Source organism: Aquarana catesbeiana, linkage group LG04 (genome assembly GCF_042186555.1).
Source record: "Aquarana catesbeiana isolate 2022-GZ linkage group LG04, ASM4218655v1, whole genome shotgun sequence".
NCBI lineage: Eukaryota > Metazoa > Chordata > Amphibia > Anura > Ranidae > Aquarana > Aquarana catesbeiana.
In genome coordinates, this window is record NC_133327.1 from 203,208,204 (window position 1) to 203,225,092 (window position 16,889).

General features: G+C 42.0%; 1 long non-coding RNA gene across 1 annotated transcript in view; it reads left to right on the forward strand.

Moving 5' to 3' along the window:
- LOC141139728 (uncharacterized) overlaps positions 1-11,922 on the forward strand; it is an 84,988-nt gene extending 73,066 nt beyond the window's left edge. The window contains exon 3 of the long non-coding RNA XR_012243793.1: positions 11,830-11,922. This is a non-coding gene — a long non-coding RNA (uncharacterized lncRNA). The remainder of the gene's footprint in view (positions 1-11,829) is intronic.
- Positions 11,923-16,889: the final 4,967 nt, after the last annotated feature.

The window sequence follows — 16,889 nt, forward strand, 5'->3', positions numbered from 1 at the left end:
CAAAGAGATAGGAAACCAAGTGTATCACAGCAGCACCTTAAAGTGCACCAGTGCTCTTACATTAAAGAGAAACATAGCGTCAGTTGACGTCTCATTTTTTTTTTTATGTTCCTTTATCCAGTCATTATTTTTCTGTCATAGAATCTTGGTAACCTGACTTAAAGTGTACCAATAGTGATATTAAATGTTAAGTCTAGTGTAAAAGAAAAAAAAAAAATCAGCTCAAGGGACATTTCTTTGTATCAGCGTGATTTATAGATAGAGGACAGGTGCATAATTGAAAATTCTGCGTCTTCCATTCATAGATTGTTTTTTCATTCATAGAAGCGATAGTACGGCTTCTATTATTAAAGGAGGTGTGTGCAAGGGATGGGCATAGTCTGCACTTTTGATGAGTACTTTCCATGGGTCCCTTGGTTCCTTCTTGCACTGGAAGATTACAGCAGAGGGGTTGGAGAGTGGAAAGTCACGTGGCAGAGGAGGAGAATTTCTACTAAACCAGGGGCTAGCAGCACAAGGAACACATCACACTGATTGTAAAAAATGTCCCCAGTGCTGATTTTGTTTTAAAAAACTTAACTTAACCATTAATGTTTGTAGTTTGAGGCTTGCATAAAAGAAGATCATTCCATGTGCAGTGTTGATGCAGTAGCCCTTTATTAGGCCCTTCCCACCATCCCTTTAAACAGTTTGGAACGCCTGGGGGTGATCATGTGGCCATGTGACAGTGGTCATGTGTTCGAAAGCTGGTCCCGTTGGCTACTGATCTGTAGCCTGAGCTGAAAGCTGTCTTTGTGTTGAGGGCAAGCGGTGAGCAGAACAGAGACGTATGCGTGTGGTGTGTGGGCATTAAAGTCCGCCCTTTTTCCACTGCACATATGTGTCATAGATGGTCATAAAGAGGTTAATTTATCCCACCCTCAGGTTGCTGGGCATACTCTCTGTCAATCATTATTATGGCAGGAGAGCGATAAAAACCTAGGAAGGTGGAGGCTAGTCAGTCCAGTCTATGGGAAGAGGTAGGCCAGTGAGGACCATCTGAGAAGCAGAACCCTGAAGGTCCCAGGTTTGAGAATTTAGGTGGGTCTTTAGGGCACCACCCACTGCTAGGTTCCAGAGAATTAAAATAAGGCATACTTGTTGCCCTGCTATGTAACACTTTTATCCACCTAAACACAGAAATGCCTGCTCAGGGCTGTACAAATGCTGTGGCAAAAATTAAATAGCATGTCGCATTCTACTGAACAGGGCTGCACCACAACCGCTCTACAACTGTGTGCAATGCACACAGCCGTGACATGGTGGATTGGCATTTTGAGGGTTAAAACAGATGATGTGAGAGGTAAAAAACCTCTGAAAAGCAATCCACCATGTCAGTGAGCCCTAAAAGACATGCGCAAGACTCAGCTGCAGTGAATATATAGTGTTTGTGCCACTGACTGCTTTATAAATATACTCATAATGTTAAGCTATTTTGTGTTTTTATGCATTTTAACAATAGAAAACATGTTGGTTAAAGTGATTGTAAAGCTTTGTTTATTAAAAAAAAAAAAACAAACATGTCATACTTACCTCCACTGTGCAGCTCATTTTGCACAGAGTGGCCCCCGAACACTGTCTTCTGGGGTCCCTCGGCGGCTCTCGCGGCTTCTCCCCACATCAGATAACCCCTTAGGAGAAGTTGCGGGTGCACTCCCGAGTCCATCATTCGGTGTCCATAGCCGCCGAATGTATGACTCGGCCCCGCGTCATTGGATTTGATTGACAGCAGCGGGAGCCAATGGCTGCACTGCTATCAATCTATCCAATCAAGAGCCCAGAGGAAGAGCGAGTCCCCACCAGATGAAGTTCAAGGGTTTAGGTAAGTAAAATGGTTGGCTGGGGGGCCGGTCACTGCCAGGTGTTTTTTAACCCCTTTAAGTTTCAAGCATTAGCTTGTAAACACACAGGATAGATAAGGATCTAATGCTGTTGTAAGCTGTTTCCTGCACTTTTTAGCTTGTGCTCAGTTCACAATGATCTTTAAAGCAGGCATATAATATGATGAAAGTGACACTACACAAATGTCTTATAAAGGGACAACAACAATGTACCTAGCCCACTGCTGAACCAACAAAAACTGGTGCTAATAGTCGCCTATCATTTACTGTACATACCATACTGGTAGAGGCTTGTTGGAATCAACAGCAAAAGAGAAAAGTGAAACACATTTTTACCTATATACTAAAATTGCTTGGTGAAGCAGAATAAATAATTGGGGGTTGTAAAAATGGGCTTATTTGTAACCTAGTGACCATAAACAATGGCTTCTTCAAGTGACCAGTTCAAGCAGGTCTGTAGTGTTTGCTTCCTTTATATTGCTTGATGGGGTTTTTTTTTTGTTTCCTTTCTACTGTAGTACTTGCTATTGTGATTCAAGATATTGTGAAACGAAGTATTGCAGACGTACAATTTCTTTACATTGTATAGATTAGATTATAAAGTCATTTTATGCATTTGCAATTCAGTTATAATGACACACTATTGTTACAGCACAGAGTGCCTACCTTTTATAGCACCATTTAGAAGGCAGCTATTTTATTACATTTTTACATTAAACAGTATACAGAGTTTGTTTTGCATTTAAACCAGAACTCCAGCTAAACATATAAACAAAGCAAAAGTTTTTTAACCCCCGCTGGCGGCCGAAAAAGGGTTAAAACCACTCGTACAGCGCAGATATAGCAGCGGTATTGCTGCGGTATAGCCGCGCTGTCCCATTGATGTCAATGGGCAGGAGCGGTTTAGGAGCGGTGAACACACCACTCCTTCACCGCTCCAAAGATGCGGCTCGCAGGACTTTTTTTACCGTCCTGCCAGCGCGCCGCTTCAGTGTGAAAGCCCTCGGGCTTTCACACTGAACAAACAGCGGAGGCTGTTTAGGGGCGGTTTGCAGGCGGTATTTTTCTCGAAAAATTAGAATATCGTGCAAAAGTTAATTTATTTCACTAATGCAACTTAAAAGGTGAAACTAATATATGAGATGGATCAAGTCATGATTTGTCATAATTGTGATGATTATGGCTTACAGCTCATGAAAACCCCAAATCCACAGTCTCAGAAAATTAGAATATTGTGAAAAGGTGCAATATTCTAGGCTCAAAGTGTCCCACTCTAATCAGCTAATTAAGCCATAACACCTGCAAAGGGTTCCTGAGCTTTTAAATGGTCTCTCAGTCTGGTTCAGTAGGAATCACAATCATGGGAAAGACTGCTGACCTGACAGTTGTGCAGAAAACCATAATTGACACCCTCCATAAGGAGGGAAAGTCTCAAAAGGTAATTGCAAAAGAAGTTGGATGTTCCCAAAGTGCTGTATCAAAGCACATTAATAGAAAGTTAAGTGGAAGGGAAAAGTGTGGAAGAAAAAGGTGCACAAGCAGCAGGGATGACCTCAGCCTAGAGAGGATTGTCAGGAAAAGGCCATTCAAAAGTGTTTGGGACTTCACAAGGAGTGGACTGAGGCTGGAGTCAGTGCATCAAGAGCCACCACACACAGACGCATCCTGGACATGGGCTTCAAATGTTGTATTCCTCTAGTCAAGCCACTCCCGAACAACAATCAACGTCAGAAGCTTCTTACCTGTGCTAAAGAAAAACAGGCCTGGTCTGTTGTTCAGTGGTCCAAAGTCCTCTTTTCTGATGAGAGCAAATTTTGCATCTCATTTGAAAACCAAAGACGCAGAATATGGAGGAAGAATGGAGAGGCACACACTGCAAGATACTTGAGGTCCAGTGTGAAGTTTCCACAGTCTGTGTTGATTTGGGGAGTTATGTCATCTGCTGGTGTTGGTCCACTGTGCTTCATTAAGTCTAGGGTTAATGCAGCCGTCTACCAGGAGATTTTAGAGCACTTCATGCTTCCTTTCACAGACGAGCTCTATGGGGATGCTGACTTCATTTTCCAGCAGGACTTGGCACCTGCCCACACTGCCAAAAGCACCAAAACCTGGTTCAATGACCGTGGGATTACTGTGCTTGATTGGCCAGCAAACTTGTCTGACCTGAACCCCATAGAGAATCTATGGGGCATTGCCAAGAGAAAGATGAGAGACATGAGACCGAATAATGTAGAAGAGCTGAAGGCCGCTATTGAAGCATCCTGGTCTTCCATAACACCTCAGCAGTGCCACAGGCTGATAGCTTCCTTGCCACGCCACATTGAGGCAGTAATTGCTGCAAAAGGGGCCCAAACCAAGTACTGAGTACATATGCATGCTTATACTTTTCAGAGGTCTGATATTGTTCTATGTACAATCCTTGTTTTATTGATTGCATGTAATATTCTAATTTTCTGAGATTGTGGATTTGGGGTTTTCATGAGCTGTAAGCCATAATCATCACAATTATGACAAATCACGGCTTGAACTATCTTGCTTTGCATGTAATGAGTCTATCTTATATATTAGTTTCACCTTTTAAGTTGCATTAGTGAAATAAATGAACTTTTGCACGATATTCTAATTTTTTCGAGTATCACATGTACTTACCTGCTCTGTGCAGTGGTTTTGCACTGATCAGACCCGATACTCCTTTTCTCTGGTCCCCTGCTGGCATTCCTGGCCCCTCGCCCCTGCTGAGTGCCCCAGAAAAAGCTGCTTGCTCTGGGGGCACTCGGCCCCACCCCCCGCTCTTTCCTCACTGGCTGTGATTAACAAACATCAGCAGGAGCCAATGGCTCTTGTTGATGTGTCTCAGCCAATGAGGAGACAGGGACCCGGGAGAATTTCTGCTCTTGTGCACTTTGCTGTATTAGGATGGGGCTCAGGTAAGTATTGAGGGGGGCTGAGGGGAAGCTGCACACTAGATGTTTTTTGCCTTCATGCATGAATGCATAAAGGTAAAAAAAAGCCTTCAGCATTTAGAACCACTTTAAGACTGAATGAAAGCCAGACTCATTATATCCAGTTCTTCGGACCATCACCATCACGGACTCTCCTCTTTATGTGAATAAGTATGACTTTCTGTTACTTTACTTGCTCCTTCTATTAGCATGCTTCTTGTCATCACATAAACAGATTGGCTCCCTGTGCTGCTTCATTTTCTGAATTGCTGTACAGGGTACTGAATAATGCTGATACCAAGTCACATTCAGGTACTTATACTGCTTGCATTGAAAATTTAATTTAATTGTGTATTAATGAATACCATGCATAGTTCATAAACTAATAGTAGGATTCTCATTAAAGCACATTTTATTGTACAATATACATGCTTTGCATCTTTAACAGGTCGATTATGTTTTTGACTTTCTACAAAATGCTAACATCTTTTATTGTTCTAAAGTTATATTTGCATCAGGAAGAGGGGAGGAGTCAAATGGTGACAACATGCACTTATCCTATTTTGCTCCCCTCCTAATCTAAAGTACTTCACCCTCCTGTGCCCCAGATGCATACTTTACTCCATTCTACTCTGCATTGTTGACAGTCTTTGGTAAAGTCTTCTTGGATCTTATTCTATGTGGCTGTCTCTCGAGGCAGCATAGAATGAAGAGACAGTAACATAAAGGTCCGTGGGAACAAAAGATTTTTACTGAAGCCTATGACCATTGGATGGAAGTAAATATACATTAGGTGTTATTGGGTACTTTAGGCCCAGGGAATGTGGTTGAGAGTTGGGAGGAGGATTTGTGCTTTGATGTGCTTTTCTGTATGATATCAAACCTCATATAAGATTAGGTGTTTTCCTTATAGGAGTATGTGTTTTCTTGTTATCTCAAATTATATTAGGTATTCAGTGGCAGATTAACGGCCTGTGTCGTCAGGCTTTGGGCTTTTATCAATAGCATCAGTTTGAGGTGCTTCTGAGATCACTCAGAAATCATTGACAGATGCATTTGACCTGCAGTTGGCCTTCTTCTAACCTATATTTGACCTGCTTAATGCAGGATTTGCATTCCCTAAAGCCTGGTACACAACATATTTTTTTAGTTAAACCCAGCGGGTCAATCCCAAAAAAACCTGACAGATTGTTGTACTAACAAGCGATTGTTTCAAAAAATTGTGTTGCGCTATCACATAAATCATAAATTTATAAAGAGCGCATGAGTCATAATATTATCAAATTAGAGTCCAGTGAAAAATTCAAATTCAAACTCTTGTAGTTCACCGTGAATACAAACTCTTCACACCAAATGTGCACCAGCGACCTTATACAAACATAGGAAATATATAGGTTGCGCTATTCAATCATATATAAAAGACATAAAATGATTCAGACAATCCACAAATAATATGACATCAATGTGAAAATAAATGAAAATCAGTCCATAAGTGATGTAACAGTAACTCTTAATAACAATCTCCATCATCCACCACCGAAGTTATTTAGATATCACTGCCTCCACCAACAGCTGAAAGGCTCGCTTACCAGCTCCAGTTGTTCCCTCATTACAAGGGATCATTAGCGCTTCTGGCTTTAGCCCAGCCAAGGCCTTTCTCCAGGTCCAGATGGTCTCCCAACAAGTCCACCCCTTGGTGCCCTATAGGATGTGATGATATCTCCTCTGTGGTTGGGGGTGTAGCCTCCTCTGTGGTTGGGGGTGTTGCCTTCTCTGTGGTTGGGGGTGTAGTCTCCTCTGTGGTTGGGGGTGTTGCCTCCTCTGTGTTTGGGGGTGTTATACAAACAGGCAGCTTGCCAAACATTTAGACCCGGCATCTCAAGAGGTGTATAGTATAATAAATAGCAGATTCCCAAGGAATGGTCTGCAACAAAGTACTCCGAATTAGTGGGTCCTACTCTAGTAATAGAATGGAAGATCCTTTGTCTCAACCATGGGAGCTGAACTCCTCTATGTGGGAGAACTGTTCCCCTTCAGAGTAGGACCCACTAATTCAGAGTACTTTGTCGCAGACCATTCCTTGGGAATCTGCTATTTATTATACTCTGATACGGGCACTGAAGGATCGATCTTGATGATCTGAGCTAGTGGAGTAAGCTGCAGAGGCTTGTCGAGCCACGGATGGATTGCTGACATCACTCACGGATAACCATACATGCCTATCACCCCTGCAGGGGTAATAGGAGCTGGTGAGTGGGGACCCGAAAGGGAAAGCACACAAGTCACCTGGATTTTTGAGCACAAGGGTCACCAAGAACTTTTTGCTTGACTTTGATCAATTTGAATTTATTTTTATTTCTATTTATTATATTTTTTGGCATTACTTGAAATTTTTTCATATTTGTGGACTTCACAGCACTCTCATAATTTATGTGTGATTAGGTTTTTATGTATATCACGGGTATATAGAACTAATTCATTATATCATTTTTGACAGCTTTTTATTTGTATTTTTATATACACATTTATATGTATTTTTTGTGACCATATATTTATATATTTTTCTGTGTAGGTAAATCTGGGATATCCATATTTACTTTTATTTAGTACTATCAATTAGGTAAGGGAGCATACTTTTTGCACATCAGGGAGACTGCTCCTATCAACAGTTTTCTGTATTCCCTATTTTGATAGAATCAGGGTAGCGTCATACACCCCATTTTCTTGCATTATCAATATTGTTAGTCCCCTTAGGGAGCAAATTAGGGGAGGCTTCAACCTATTATCCTGAGCGCGGAGACAACAATATTCTACTTAGCAGAAATCTGGCTAAGCCAAAATTGCAAAAAGATAATAAAGAATCACTTCCATTTCCGGATTTTTATATAATTGTGTGAAATAATAAAATGGGTATATATATACGGGTATATGTTCATGCTTAAATTTTTTTTACCAATCATGTTAGTATGAACATTAGATGCTGTTAAAGCCAGCTGATGCGTGTTACCCAATCTTAGTAAAAAAACACTTGGCAATAAAATGTACACAGAAGCTTAAGAGGCTATTGACAACCTTTTGTTCTCTGGGTTGTGCATTCCCATACAAGCCTAGTGCTGGGTACACATAGCTGAAAGTCAGCTGAAAACGGTAGGTTTGGCTGGAACTGGCTGACTTTCGGGCCCGTGTGTACAGCTCCCTGTCTGTCAGAAGCCGGCATCAGATCAGCTGACCGGTGTGTTCTGGAGCAGGAAAAATTGCTCTACTAACATCGCTTGTGTTATAAAATACAAAGGTAACCCACGCTAGAAAATAACCAGATCAGTGCAATAGCAGATACACAGTATCTCACAAAAGTGGGTACACCCCTCACATTTTTGTAAATATTTTATTATATCTTTTCATGTGACAACACTGAAGAAATTACACTTTGCTACAATGTAAAGTAGTGAGTGTACAGCTTGTATAACAGTGTAAATTTGCTGTCCTCTCAAAATAACTCAACTCACAGCCAATAATGTCTAAACCGCTGGCAACAAAAGTGAGTACACTCCTACGTAAAAATGTCCAAATTGGGAGCAATTAGCCACTTTCCCTCCCCGGTGTCATGTGACTCGTTAGTGTTACAAGGCCTCAGGTGTGAATGGGGAGCAGGTGTGGTAAATTTGGTGTTATCGCTCTCACTCTTTCATACTGGTCACTGGAAGTTCAACATGGCACCTCATGATAAAGAACTCTCTGCGGATCTAAAAAAAAAGAATTGTTGCTCTATATAAAGATGGCCTAAGCTATAAGAAGATTGCCAAGACCCTGAAACTGAGCTGCAGCACAGTGGCCAAGATCATACAGTGGTTTAACAGGACAGGTTCCACTCAGAACAGGCCTCGCCATGGTCGACCAAAGAAGTTGAGTGGCTCAGCGTCATATCCAGAGGTTGTCTATGGGAAATAGAGGTATGAGTGCTGCCAGCATTGCTTCAGAGGTTGAAGGGGTGGGGGGTCAGCCTGTCAGTGCTCAGACCATACGTCGCACACTGCATCAAATTGGTCTGCATGGCTGTCATCCCAGAAGGAAGCCTCTTCTAAAGATGATCCACAAGAAAGCCCGCAAACCGTTTGCTGAAGACAAGCAGACTAAGGACATGGATTATTGGAATCATGTTCTGTGATCTGATGAGACCAAGATAAACTTATTTGGTTCAGATGGTGTCAAGCGTGTGTGGCGGCAACCAGGTGAGGAGTACAAAGACAAGTGTGTCTTGGCTACAGTCAAGCATGGTGGTGGGTGTGTCATGGTCTGGGGCTGGAGCTGCATGAGTGCTGCCGACACTGGGGAGCTACAGTTCATTGAAGGAACCATGAATGCCAACATATACTGTGACCTACTGAAGCAGAGCATGATCCCCTCCCTTCGGAGACTGGGCCGTGGGGCAGTATTCTGCACAACCCAGCAGACAAAAGCTTATCAACAGGCTCTTAAGCTTCCGTGTACATTTTATTGCCAAGTGTTTTTTGCTCAGATAGGGTTACATGCATCAGCTTGGCTTTAACAGCATCTGTTGCGGGATGTATTGGAAGTTCATACTAACATGATTGGTAAAAAAAATGTAAGCATGAACATATACCCATATATATATATATATATATATATATATATATATATATACCCATTTTATTATTTCACACAATTGTATAAAATCCGGAAATGGAAGTGATTCTTTATTATCTGTCTGCAATTTTGGCTTTGCCAGATTTCTACTAAGTACTGTTTATGTTACGGTTTTTAATGTAAGGGTTAATGGTAATCTTACAATGACTGTTAGCAGACTTGCATAAGAGATATCCTGCTAATGGTTACGTACAATCTGCTCATTAACAGGCTATGTAAACCTAGTAAATATGTTTATGTCTTCCTGTGTATATAGCTGAGCTGTTTTATTTGTGATGCCTGCTTGTGTTAGATGTCTTTAGGATTCAGGATTTAGGATGTTTCATATGAAGACTTGTTGCTGACTTATGAGTTTTGGAAAATATAAGGGTGACACTGTTTTGTGCAACTTCCTATCTCTTTACTAATTTCAGGGTTCATTGGATCTCAGTATTGTACCACCTTCTCCCCCCCCCCCCCCCCCCGCCAGTATAACTTCCCAAATTACTGTATGATTCTGACTCTTTTCATAAATCATCACCTTACCTTTATCATAAAGGTTTTTTTTTGCATTTGCTTTTTGAAAAACGTTAAATCTGTCACAGTTAAGGGTGATTACACTATGGAGCGCCATCATGTTTCTGACACTGAGATATGCAGATGCTTACTAAAGGAAGGCTTTGCAAAATCAGCAATGGAAAAAAGTCAGGCCTTATGGTTACCAATCACAAAGGGAAACTGGTGGTTAAAGGGCATATCCCTAATAATTCAAACTGTGCAGACAGGATAACCGTTGACAATGAGAATCCTTTTTCTCCTAAGAGAGCAAAGTTAGGAAATGTAAGGGCTCATGCACACATAACGTATTAAAAACGCCAGCACTACTGCCAGAAAAAAAGCAGCATTAAAAACGCATTGTTAGCTGCGTTTTTGAATAACATTTATGGGCGTTTTTTTCATGTTTTTTGGCATTAGCGTTTTTTGGCTTTTTTTCAGTAAAAACACTCTCTATAATGTAAAAATGGCAAACATGGCTAAACTCAACTAACACGGCTAACAGTTTGTTACTGTGTTTAGCAGCGTTTAGGGGCGTTTTTGGGCGTTTTTCATTTTTGCAGCTAATTTTTACTGCTCCTGGAAGCACAGGCTGACATTTTTTTCTACTGCCCCTAAACGCTTATGCCTCCAAATGCCGCTGACAGTTTATGTGTGCCTGGACACATAGGCTAACATGGGGGGGCATTTAGAGGCAGTTTAAATAAAACGTCAGATGCCCCTAACAGTAGCTGTAAAAATGTCCTGTGTGCATGAGTCCTTAGAGACTAAGAAATGTAGAAATACAAAATATAAGGAGAACCTCCACATTTAAAAAGTGTTCTTCGTAGCTATAAAATATAGAATGGTCATCCATAGGTGCAGATTTGAGCCCACTAGGTTGCTTAAAAAAGAACTCAATATGTTTCTTAATACATGAAATATAAAAGGCTATTCGTTTTTTCTATGAAATAATTCTGTAAAACATTGATCCAGGGATTATACTGTATGCTTGATTTAGAGGATCAGGATGGATTTTCCCTGTTGTAGCTAATTAGATCAACTTTATAGGTGTTGTTTGCCTCCCTCTGAATAAAGAGAGGGTTATGCCGCGTACACACGAGCAGACTTCTCGTCCGCCTGAACTCCGAAGGACTTTTCAACGGAGTTGCGACGGAGTTCCAACGAAACGAACTTGACTACACATGATCACCCAAAATCCGATCGTTTTGAACATGATGACGTATGACCGGACTAGAATGAAAAAGTTCATAGCCAGTAGCCAAAAGCTGCCCTTGCGTCCTTTTTTGTCCGTCGGACTAGCATACAGACTAATGGATTTTTTGATCGGACTCGAGTCCGTCGGAAAGGTTTGAAACATGTTCTATTTCTAGGTCAGTTGGAATTTTCGACAAAAAAGGTCCGATGAAGGTCCAATGAAGCCCACACACGATCGGAATGTCCGACGGAATCGTTCTGTCGGACCTTTTCTGCCGGACAGTCCGCTTGTGTGTACGCGGCATTAGGGTTTTGAGGGCATGAGGTGTTTTATTATTTTTTTCTTTGGTTGAACTTAAAAAATGTCTATCTTAGAACGATGCAAGAACATTGACATTTTAGGAATGCATTTTATTCCTGAAAAAGTCCTGATGTTTTTAAGACATCATAGCTCTGAAAAATAAGATATTCTTACAATTTACAGATGTTCATTTGTTCTTCCTTTACCCCAGGTAAATTGTGATTCTACAATCCAACACTGTCTTTGTGTTAGTAGTTGTTCTGTCTTCATAGGCTCACAAACATTTCAAATGAATGATTTGTAATTACAGCTAAAACAACAAAAGCAACATTACATATAGGATTCCAGCAATATGTCTGATCCAGCCGCTTTCAGTATGTGCGAGAAGTAAACAAATTTGGTAAGTATGGCAAGCTCTAATTATTCAGAAACCATGCTGTTTTGCTGCAACAATAGACACACAATTGCCTTAGTGGAACATCTTAATGGTAATGCAAATGTTTATATCATAATGAGGTGTTTGGCAGTATTGGGACAGTGTCTGATGCCAGGTTTCTGAAATGTCTGAAATTATTCCACTATCCTGATTATTTACTAAGCACCACTGCAATGTCTGAGATACAAACAGGAGACAAAGGGAAACAAAGGATACATGGATCCCACAACTAAGTGAGGTCATCACATTTTGAAGAAAGTTATTTATTTTATTTAATATAAACTAAGCTGAAGAATAATCTTGTGGAACAATTTGATTCCTGTATTGGAGTTATATCTTGTTCGTTTTAGCTCACCTTGCCAGAACTTTCCTGGTTATACTGTCTTGGTGGTCCCCAAGCATTACCCCATAATTTTCATGCATTGCTCTGATGAAAGCCAATAAGTCTGTAATAGCTGTATATAGTATAAGGTGTACAGATAATTACAGTCTACACACGGTATACACTGCACTTTTGCTGCACTCCGTGTACTACTATGGGGCTGTTTAGTAACCAGCAACTGTGGAAACGACAAACACTTTGTCATTATTATGTAACACACAGCACTGCATAAAGATTGCCACAACTAAGATTATGTAATATTGTCCCTTACATTGCTAGTCTAAGGAAGGGAAAAAATGGCATGACATGCATGGTCAATGGGTGAAAGAAAAAATTTCCTACTGTTGGTGGTCAGTGGGAGAAAAAATGAAGACCATCATAGAGCAGTTTGAGAAAAATGAAATGCCCGCTGTTTGTGATAATTTGGAGAAAAATGCCTGGCGTTATTGGTCAGTGTGAGGGAAAATGCTTTGCAACGTTGGTCAGTGAGAGAAAAATGCCTGCCATTATTGCCCTGACATGGGAGAAAAAGAGAAAAATGGCGCTGGTGTCAGTGGGATGTAAGAAATGCCCCAGCGCCAATGAGAGCAAAATGTCTGGTGTTATTGGTCAGTGAGAGGAAAAATTCTTGTCTTTATTGGTGAGTAAAAAAAAAATGCCCTACAACATAAGACTGCATCATTGGTCAGTGAGAGAAATATGGCTGGTGATTTTGGTCAGTGGGAGGAAAAATTGCCCCAAAGTTAGGTGGAATCAAAAATGCCCTGGTGTAAGTGGTCAATGGCCCACTTTAACATTCAGACTCCAAATCAGCCCTCCCCACTTGAAAACTTCACATCCAGTACATTGCTGAACTTTCGGTGGTTATACTGGGATGATGCCTACAGCTGCAGCATCACCCCGGTATCCTTTTTTAGCCAGCAGTTGGATTTCTTCTAATAGCAATCTGATCGGCTAACTAGCCATTCGATTGCTTTTACAAGCAGTTGGGCTTTCTCATCCCTCCGGGAAACGTGAGCAACCAGCTGGCTGGACAGCTGGCTTCCAGTTTACTCGGAAACAATCAGTGACGTTTTTTAAAAATGGAAATGCAATAGTTTTAGTAAATATAAACAGCTAAATACCTTTTCTCATCAACAGTATACAGGAGTCTTGTGACTTGTATCAGTATCTGCTTAAAGCTTGTAGAAGGAGTTTTCATTCTACCCTGACCTTATTGTCGGAACAGTGCTGATTAGCCCTGTGCTGATCACATGCACTCTCTCAAGAAAAAAACAACTCTAGCAAATACATGTAGTACTCTCTACCTTGATAGGTGCTAGAGGTAGATTTTTGGCGACTACAGGTAAATTTAGGCAGGCCTAGCTAGAAGCTAGGCCTGTTTGTTTTGAACTGTGTGGGCTGGGAGTGGTTTAAAGTAGGCAGGTGGCTCACAAATCGCTTCTCGGTTGCCTCCCTCTGGCTTCTAAAGGATTCTAGAAGATAGGAGGGGAAGAGAGGTGGAGCTGTCTCAGGTGTCTCAGGGAGCCCTGACCAATCCTTATTTAGGATTGGCAGGGAGCAGGCCTCCTTGATATACCCAGGGTCAGCCCAGCTGAGGAGGAGTTGTCGGGTGGAAGAACTGAGGATGGATTACTAGGCTGTTGGGGCCCTATTCTAGAAGATAGGAGGGGAAGAGAGGTGGAGCTGTCTCAGGTGTCTCAGGGAGCTCTGACCAATCCCTATTTAGGATTGGCAGGGAGCAGGCCTCCTTGATATACCCAGGGTCAGCCCAGCTGAGGAGGAGTTGTCGGGTGGAAGAACTGAGGATGGAGTACTAGGCTGTCGGGGCCCTTGGAGGGCGCTCCCCAGTCTGGTGGGGTGACCTTGGGCCTGGGATCCCTTCAAGAATGCATGAAGGGTATGGACAGGAGGCACAAAGAGGAGTCAGAGGGGACAGTGAGAGCTAGTACTGCCGGGCAAATCTTCAGGAGGGAACCACCGGTGTGTGTGGCCAGGAGGGCCGGTGAGTGACAGGCACAGTCAGGAGGACTGGGGAAGCATGCCAAAGAAGACTGGCAGTGTGCAGTCTGGGATGGGTGCAGAGCCAGCAGTAATAACTGTGATGTCACAGGCAGTGCAGTCGGGCAGCTGTAGCCAGAAAGGATGACGGGGCCTGAAGAGGGCTTACTGGGAGCAGTAGTCCACCGAGGACAGCTAGCAGTATTGACTTTCTATTCTATTTTTGCTACATAAAAGGGACCCGTGGTCCCTGCCTACAAATGGCAATTTCTAGGGCCTGACTGAGTCAGTGTTGGGCCTAACCATGTGCTAGCTGTGCCTGGAGTTAAGTGTTGTGCATTAGAGAGAGAGAAACAGTGAGTCTGTAAGCAAGTGTTGTGCTGGAAGAGACTGGAGACTGGACTGAACTGGAGTCCCAACTGGTTGAGATACAATCAACCAATTGTTAGTTCTACTGGGCATCCCATATATTCCCATCCCTATTCAAGTTCAAATCCCTCAATGAAAATACAAAAAACAAGCACATGGACTGTTCATTATCTTCAAGGTGATTGGGAAGTGAATGCTGGGCTGGGCAGAGTAACAGGTGGACCACAACTTTCAGCAGCCCCTACGGGGGTGCTACATACACACCAAACTGAGCATGTGCAGCCTGACTCCTAATGCTCTGTTCTACCAGTAGATGGGTTGGAGTCAGTTAAAGAAGAGGAGGAACAGAGAGACAGAAACACACAGCCTTTATACACAATGCGCAGGATTAACCGCTTGGGTTCCACAGTGAGTACAACAAGCATGATTTACTGCATATACATCCTGATTTTACTGTTGTGGGTTTAGTAACGGTTTAGGGCTTGATCATCCTGTGCAGGAAAAACTGCATTGTTTGCAATGTGGTTTGTTGAACCACACATGTAGCAGTACTTGTTCCTTTGAATTGGACCTGAATATGTGCTTTATGCGAGGGAGAGCCTGAATTCACAGCCTGTATAGTGCCAGCAGTTGCCCGACTTGAGGGTTTTTGCCTAGGTCCCTGCAGTTTTGTTTTTGGATTGCAATTGTCATAGCCTTTGTTAGAGTTAAATTATGTTCGGAGAGCAATATTTTTCTAATATGGGCTGAGTTTGTTTTTTTTCTACTGGCTGGCCTCTTTTTGTTTCATCTGTTAGTGCACCAAACTTACAAGAAAAACCAACACAAAGCTGTGAAAAAATGCTGGCCACATTGCAAGAATGTATATCATTCTGCATCCATTTTTGCTTTAGACTCAAAGAAGTTCTTTAATGCAGTGAGGTCTTCTGTCACCTTCTGCTAGTATAGTTTGGAAAATATGCTGTCCTTCTGATTGCAGGCAGTTAATAAGTAAAGCAAACTTTCTAGTAGGTAAGTCTTCCTGATTAGCAGCACGTATGTACTTCTCAAATATATGAATTCAAGCACTACAAAGCATTGCAGGCTCCCCAGGGTGTGGAAGAAAAGGCTGTTGTAGAGTTAGAAGAGACATCCTTGTCCTTCTCAAGACTGCTTGATTAAGAAGTTAAGGCATCCATATTACATGAGAAAACTTTTGAGTATATCACAACAGGAATAGGAACTAGAACTAACTTGTCAGAAAGTATTATACATGTAACAACCAAAAATAGTAACTTATAGTGGTTGTAAACCTCTGCCATGAAATATAAACAAAGCATATCCCACTATAGTGTGTACTTGTCTCAATCCAGAGCACTAAGTGTGATTTCTCTCTGCTGCCTTGTTCCTCTGCTATCTGATTTTTTCTCAACTTCAAGAGATAAAATGGTGGCAGGTGAGAGAGCTTTAGCATACAGCCTGTGATTGACAACTTCAGCTCTGTTCCTGTGGGCAATGTGAAGGGGTGTGTGTGGGTCCCTTTCCTCTAATCAGATCTCAGAGCTCTCCTGAGGTCTGCAGCGTGTAACTTCAGCTCCCCGCCCCCTGCTTTCTGAAAGCTCAGACAAGCTGTATAAATTCTGGACTTTGAAGGGCTATAGAGAAGAGAGTGCTGCAGATAAACAGGTCCAACTTAAAGTGTTACTAACCCTGGGGCCCTGCATTCACTATATCTGGTCTCCCACAGTACATAGAACATGGGAATGCAATTATTTTAGTACATATGAACATACGACATACCTTTTCACATCAGCAGTATATAGCAGTCCCATGACTTCTATCAGTGTCTGGTTAAAGCTTGTAGGAGGAGTTTTCATTCTACTCTGACTGTCCTATGAGGCTGCAGGACCCCTGACCCTCTGTTTGGACAGTGCTGATTGGCCCTGTTCTGAACACATGCAAGAAAATTAAAACTCTCTGGCAATACACACCAAACTGAGCATGTGCAGAGTGACTCCAAAGACTCTGTCTTATCAGGAGCTGGATTGGGGATTGAGGAAGAAGGGGAGGATCAGAGAAGACATGATCAAACAGCCTTTTTACACAATATGGTGGATTAACCCCTTAGGTTCCACAGTGAGTAGAACAAGCATGCTTTACTGTATACACAGACAGATTTTACTGTTATGGGTTTAATAATACT